This window comes from Chamaea fasciata, unplaced genomic scaffold (genome assembly GCF_029207755.1).
Source record: "Chamaea fasciata isolate MVZ Bird 193981 ecotype frontalis unplaced genomic scaffold, bChaFas1.0.hap1 SCAF_6, whole genome shotgun sequence".
Taxonomy (NCBI): domain Eukaryota; kingdom Metazoa; phylum Chordata; class Aves; order Passeriformes; family Sylviidae; genus Chamaea; species Chamaea fasciata.
The window spans coordinates 32,957,952-32,964,775 of record NW_027094091.1 but is presented as its reverse complement, the minus strand read 5'-3'; the positions used below and the strand labels follow the sequence as shown (position 1 = coordinate 32,964,775).

Sequence of the window (6,824 nt, the reverse complement as noted above, 5' to 3'; positions counted from 1 at the left end):
GAGATTTGACAGAAGTACCTTAAGGCTCAAAAACTAATTTATTTTGTTTATTATTGCTTGATTATCCGGCATGTAAAGTTTAAGAGCAGATGGGGGTTTTTTTGTTTTATTTATACTGCATAAATAGTGCACTATAAATAATAAGGGAAGGAGCTGTTAAAGCATTCTTATTTCTGAGGGTTTTTTTCTTCTGTGTGTGGAGTTTTTTAGGATTTGTTTTTTGTTGTTTTGTTGGGGTTTTTTTCTTTTTTTTTTACGTGTTAGCACTAATTATGTGAATCCTGAAGCTGTTTTAAGTGTGAGTAGGGTAAAGCAGGATCCCTGATTTAACCACTTGAAGAAAGGACTTATATACATTGTAGGCGGGAAGCTTATGAATAGAACTGACAGCAACCAGTTAGAAATCCAGTACAAAAATGATCTATTTCAAAGGGCTGAAATGCACACTAATGAAATATGCATCTTTAGACATTTTAAGTGGTTGTGTTTCAATTTATAAAACAAATTTTGTTTCCATAGTAGGAATACTTGATAAAAGGTAGGTTTTGCGATGTATTGGATTTAAATTAGTAACATTCAAACTGTTCTGTATTAACTTCTTATCTGTCACAAAAAATTTGTCTTTAAGTAAAATTTATTGTAGCATGTTGCCATTTTGGTGATATAAAAATTGCTTAGCAGACTGTGTAACAATATTTAATTCTTCCTTTGTGTTGCACAAATCTCAGTAATTGCAAGAGGGTTTTTTTACTCTGTATTAATAAGGCATGAAAACTTCCTCCCCCCATCCTTTTTTGTAATCTTTGAGACATACTGTCAGTTTTGACATTTTCTAAAGCCTGCTTATGGAGGAGATTTTTGTCGTGTTTTGGGTAAGACAGGAAGGTTCTAGAGATACTTGGGAACTGAAAAAGTGCCAGTCTATATCAAGAGCAGACTCAACAATATGACAGTGGAAGAAAATTGAGCTTATATTATCCTGAGAGTAAGTATTTTGAGATGAAGAAAATGCATGGAACTTCCTAATAGAGAAATCCTAGAAGTAGCCAGGCTCTAGGAGGTTGGGTTGTTACTGTTTTTCTTGGCTAGTGTTGACACTGTGTAGCAAGTACTGAGGGACGGGTGAAGCTGAAAGTCATGGGTCCCAAGTAGAAACTTGAGTTCAATCTGGTTTTTGCAGGATGAAATACAAGACACGCATATTTCAAGGCAGAATGTGTGAGGTTGACACTGAAAAAAACCCGTCACACTTAGACTGCATATTTTAAAATATCGATGAAACAGTGATACAGTATTGCAAGAGAGTGGGAAACTGCCTTCAAGAAGTAGACTCTTAAAATTCAAAATTTGGTAGCTATGATCAGTATTCTGTTGAAACAATTGAGTTATTTTTCCATGTCTTGTTTTGCGTGGGCTAAGTTTAGGGGTAGTAATGATCTCAGAATAAAAACTGAATCTAATGCATGGCTCACGTAGCAAATAGTAGCTGGATTTTTCTCTCTGCTGCACAAGTCTGGGTCTTATTTTACTTTAGGTTAAAATATTTTTTCACTTGTAGTGAAAGTACATGTTGGATATCAACCCCTTAGAGTTGAAAAGGTTTTAAGAGCTAGTAGGAGGAATGTACTTGGTATTCCCTGTTTCAGCCTTTGGTCCTTTGGAATCACAGCCATGCATGACAACAGAGCTCAGCTACTGAACAAGGTTTGTGCAGGAGCGGGTGGGAGGGTACAAGAAGTGACCAGAAAAAGTACCAAGTGAGTAAAAAAATAATGTGAAGTCACTGGTTTGGAATAGAGAGTGTTGGGTGATATGGGCATAGTGCTTAGCTTTACCTTTTTACTCTTTGCCTTAGGCAAGTTTATTAAGGAGCTTTTTGAAGAGACTAAAATTCTTTGTGACAGGTTGTTTAGTGTCTGGGTGTGTTGCTTTGGGTTTTTTTTATTTTTTTAGAGGGACTCAGAGTGAAATTGTTTCTATTTGTGCTGGAATATTTTTATGGGGGTCAAAGAGGTGCCCTTATCATATTCCTTCAAAGTTGCTTTAGAGCAAACTGACTTATTTTTATTATCTATAGAATTCCTAACTTTATACAAATAGTACCATTATTCATAGTATATTTTATGCTATAAAAAACCCCTCTTACAGCATCTCAGGATTTTCTGTCAGTGCTTAATTTTGGTGTATTTAGCACTGCTGTACAGTAAGACGCTTCTGCTCTGTTTTTTATATACAGAATTTCCCAATGCTAATGATCACATGTGGTTATAGGTAACTAAAGCAGGTTTGCACCTTAGACTGTGGAATATCTGGCTATAAGAGCTTTGTATCAGTTTGCCGTTCCTAACCACGTCTGTTCACTACTCTTTTTATTTTAGTTTTTGTTCTTATTGTAAAGTTGTGTATCTGAATTTATTACCATCTCAACAGCGCTTTTGTACCCAAGATTAGCCAATTGTGTGGAATAAAGTGGCCTGCTGTCTGCACTTATTTTTTGTTATCCTTTATATACTCTGTAAAAAAACTATTTTAATTTCTTTCATGAAAATGAATACTAAAAGCTTTAAAAATTAAACCAGAGTACATGCCACAATGATTTGTTTAATTCAGTGATATTGTTTAAGTGGTTACTTTAGCCAAGCAGTTGCTTGAGTCTTGTAGCATGTTCATATTAATGTATGTGCATATGTGTATATGTATGTAGTCATTTTCAGCTGTTAATTGAAGGTAATAAAGTTTAAATTGATGGTAAAGCAGAATAAGCAGCACAATCCACAAGCCCTTGAGTTTTTGACCAGAAGGTGTTTTTCATCCTTGCCGTGATCCACTGTAGAGGCCGTATCGTGAACCTGATCAAAGCTGCTGAGTCACCCAGGTGGTTCTGACTTTCTGATCGTAAGGTCCGAGTTTGAGTGATGTTGCAGATAGCAAAAATATTTTTCATTTTTACTGAGACAACAAAGACCCCTCAGCCATTGCTGTGTAGTTAATGTTTTCTGAGTGGTCTCCCAAAGACAAAGTACTTTCGTTACAAAATCCATTACTGCTCTTCCCCATGGTCTGACAGCCCTGTGCCCTTGAAAAGGAGCAGAGCAATGAAATATTTCGCATGCTGTAGGTGTCCAGTTGTCTTCTCTGACCAAGTAAGTGAAAAAATGATGATGTGGAAGATCTTAAAGCAAAATCTTTTCCTTTCAGAAGGGAAATTTCCTGCTTCCGTTTACCGAATTGATCTGTGAGTGAAACATGCGCTGTGTGTACAGTTTGCAGTGCAAGATCAAATTGTCCAGAAGAAAATACTATTTGCCTATGGCAAATGCAGCAAAATATTCTGTATGACTTATCTTTTAAAAACAGCAAGATTTTCAGTATGTATTGCTGCAAGAAAACAGGAGATTTCATCAGGAGTTAAGACTCTGTCTGAGGTGTGAACCCTAAGATAATTAGAATAATTAGCCTACTGTGTTGCTACTATGTAGTTAGTTAATGTGAGGTAGTCATGTTTCTTTGGTAAGTAGATGATTTAGAAATAAAATGTGTCAATTAATTTGGGATACTCTAGAAAAACTCTGGGCATGAAATTCCAAATATATAGATATCAGAGAAAATCAAAAGAATTAATCAGCTGTTTGAAAACATTCTAAGATGCTTTTAAAGAAAAAAAATACAAATAAGAAAAAAATCAAGAATAGACTATTGATGATGATGTAAATAAGCATTATTTCCAATTTTAAATTGTTCTCGTCATGATATAAACACACCCCAAGATGTACTGGGCAGCTTGTTTATTCGGTGCTTTCATTGAACTAGTAACAGATGTTAGGCCTTTCAGGTAGAGATGGGTGATGTTAGATTTATATAGAACCAATTCTATTTAAGTCTTCTGTATTTTAAAAAGCAGAGTACACAATTTCAAGATATTGTATTTTCTTGCATCTAGCACCTTCTTGGTTTTGAGGTGTGTGGAAAGGAATGTTAAATATCAGCTCGTTCAGTGTTTACTAGTTATTTGGGTAAAATGAAGCATGTTTCACTAGAAATAAATATTAATATTAAAAATCAAACAGGTAATTAGCATTTAAAGGTATTGCATTTTCTCTGTAGAATACAGTAAAAGAATTGTAATTATGGACTTTAATTCTTTTAATGCCTGCCACTGAGTTTATTAAAATAACCTTTCACCTTGGTTTCTCCATTTATGAAAAAGGATTGGTCCCAATCCTGGTCAAGTGCTCTGATGCTTGTGGAACATCAGTCTGCTTTGTGTGTGTGTTCAGTGTTATCCCTACTATATTGAGAATTCCTTCAGGAGAATATGTTTGCAATGACAAATTTTTTGTTGGTTTCATTTGGTTTGGGTTGGTTTTTTTTGTTTTGTTTTGTTACATGCTCTTTATTTTGCTCCTTTGCATACAAATTTAAGGCTAAAATGGAGCTCGTGTCTGCATAATATCCGATTAGCAGAATGCCCTCTGCTGTATAATACTGTGATCCATATAGCACAATTCTGTAAACTGAATGGGAATTAGTTGTTTGCTGTTTTGAATGTAGTTTATGTAGCTTTAAATTTAACACCTCAGTCCTTGCAATCAGAAATGTGTCTTTCATTTGCTTCTTATTGATGTTTTATTTTAGTAAGTGGAAATACAAATAATTTTTTGTGTTTGATCACAGTCAGTATTAACCTTCTAAAACAACACATTAGGCTTAAACCGAGTTCCAGTAAGCATGTGTATGTTAGACAACTACATTTAGATTTCTCCTTTTTGATGCATTGTGAGAACAGCTGTATTGAGGGAAAATAAATATTCACTGACATACCTCAGAGATGAAAAATAGCATTTATAGGAAAAGTTAGATTATGAATTACAAGTTAAGAGATTAAAAGGCATTGATACGGGATGGAAAAACTATATCCATACTTAAACAATTATTTTTATCTGTAAAGGAAAAGGTTTATTAAAAAAAAAACCCACACTTAAAAAACAAACTAAAAAAATCCCACACCTACCTCTCCCCCAGCAAAAACCAAAACACCCAAGCAAACAAAAAAGCCCCAAACCCCAAACCTCACATGGTCTCACATGGCCTCCCAGAAATCAGTTACTGAAAACATAGATCAGGAAAACTAAGAAATATCCTTGTTTCTATTGCTTAGCTGGACTGTAGAGTAACCAGTATCCAAGTTGAGGAGTGGGTTTTGGAATTCTTAGGTAGAAAAATCTAATAGTTGATATCACAGTAATTGGTTTGGGCTACTGCTCTTGTATACATTGAGTCTTTAAGCTGTATAGAGCTGTGAGATAAGAAACTGTAGCTCTGAGCTAGAGATGGGAGTAGATCAACGACATGGTTTTATCTTTGTGGCAGTAAATTATACAGTAGGACTAATAGATAAGACCCAAGGTTTGGGTGTTTTCTGGTAGAGGAAGAATAAACAGTGATATGTTGCAAATCAGAAAATATGATAACCACTAAGAAAGTCATTTTCAGGCTTCTGACAGAACTGCTTTATCTGAAAGGTTCTTGGGATGTGAGGATCACTCTGGGTTGCGATCAAATGTTTTTGCTCATTAAGTAACTGTCTTTAGATTTTCAAAAATAGTAAAATAAGGACAATCTGTTTGATTCCTTAAAATGCAGATAAAACTGTAAAATTGGAACAGAGATGGTAAAAGTTAATATCTTTGTTAGCTAAAATGTTTTATAATATAGTTGAATTTTTTCTAAATGTCCGAGTGTGTTGTATTTTGTGTCAAGAGTTGAAATTGATTCCTTAGGACAGCTACCAACATAAGATCTCTTGGCTGGTTTAGCTATATAGTTAAGAGAAAAATGGTTAAAGAAAATCTGGCATTTGTATATGTGGTCTCTACAGCACAGAAAGTACCTGAACATTCCAAGATTACTTTTTTCCCTGCTAGCTTGTTTTAATTTGCTTCCTTCTTTTTAATGTATGTAATTGACAAAAATAGAACGTGCCATTTGGGTCAAGAAAATGCTCTAAAATTCTAGTTAGGCCTCTGTGAAGTATGGTACTTGTCTTATGTAAATGACGTCAATTCAGATGAGGATTGCACTAATTAATGTTATGTGGGCTGCATGGCATTTAACAAACAGAATACTTTGTTAATCCGTCATTGGCAAAAAAAAAAAAAAAATTTCCATGCTTCATAACTGAATGTGCATAAGCAAGCCACGTTTGTTGTCCTGGACTGTAGGTTTGCTTTTTCAGTCTTGCTTAGTTACAAATACTACTGATTAGCTGTACCAGTACCATGCGTAGTATGATAAATGGCTTGGGCACCAGCATTCAAAAATCTCTCAAATGGGCTGAACTATATTAATGTCTTAACAGCAGTATGTTCTTATGCATCTCTGTGCACAAAGTATCCCACGCTGCTACTTGCAGCAAGTATTTAATCTGAAGCAGTGTCAGGTGTGCTTCTGTAGGGGTTGGCAGCTGAATGTGCTGTGCTGCTTGTCTATCCGAACAGCATAAACATGGAGAAATCAACTGCAAGTGCAAAATAGGGGAAAGTAATGTCTTGCCTGCTGTGATGCTCATGAATCAAGAGATAGTTTATGTTAATGATTCCTGTACTGGAGATGAGTATAGTAAGCCTAGACTTTTGTTTTGAAAGGTTGCTGGAATAGAAGTTGCTGGAATACTGAGTTGTTTCCTTCTTCATGAGCAGATGCAGACTGACAGGTTTAATTTTGTGGAAAGAAAAATTGGTCATGTTAGTGCTAAATTTAAGGTATTGTCTCCTAGATGCATGTTTCTTTTGCTCTGCCTTTGTAGTCTAGATTAACAGTGGAAA

The 6,824-nt window shown here is 35.1% G+C and overlaps 1 protein-coding gene across 1 annotated transcript in view; it reads left to right on the top strand.

Moving 5' to 3' along the window:
- Positions 1–5,643: 5,643 nt before the first annotated feature.
- The window catches only part of TENM3 (teneurin transmembrane protein 3), a 379,052-nt gene continuing 377,871 nt past the window's right edge, over positions 5,644–6,824 (top strand). Inside the window, exon 1 of the mRNA XM_066185929.1 lies at positions 5,644–6,761. The gene's annotated coding sequence lies outside the window, so the exon portion shown is untranslated. The remainder of the gene's footprint in view (positions 6,762–6,824) is intronic.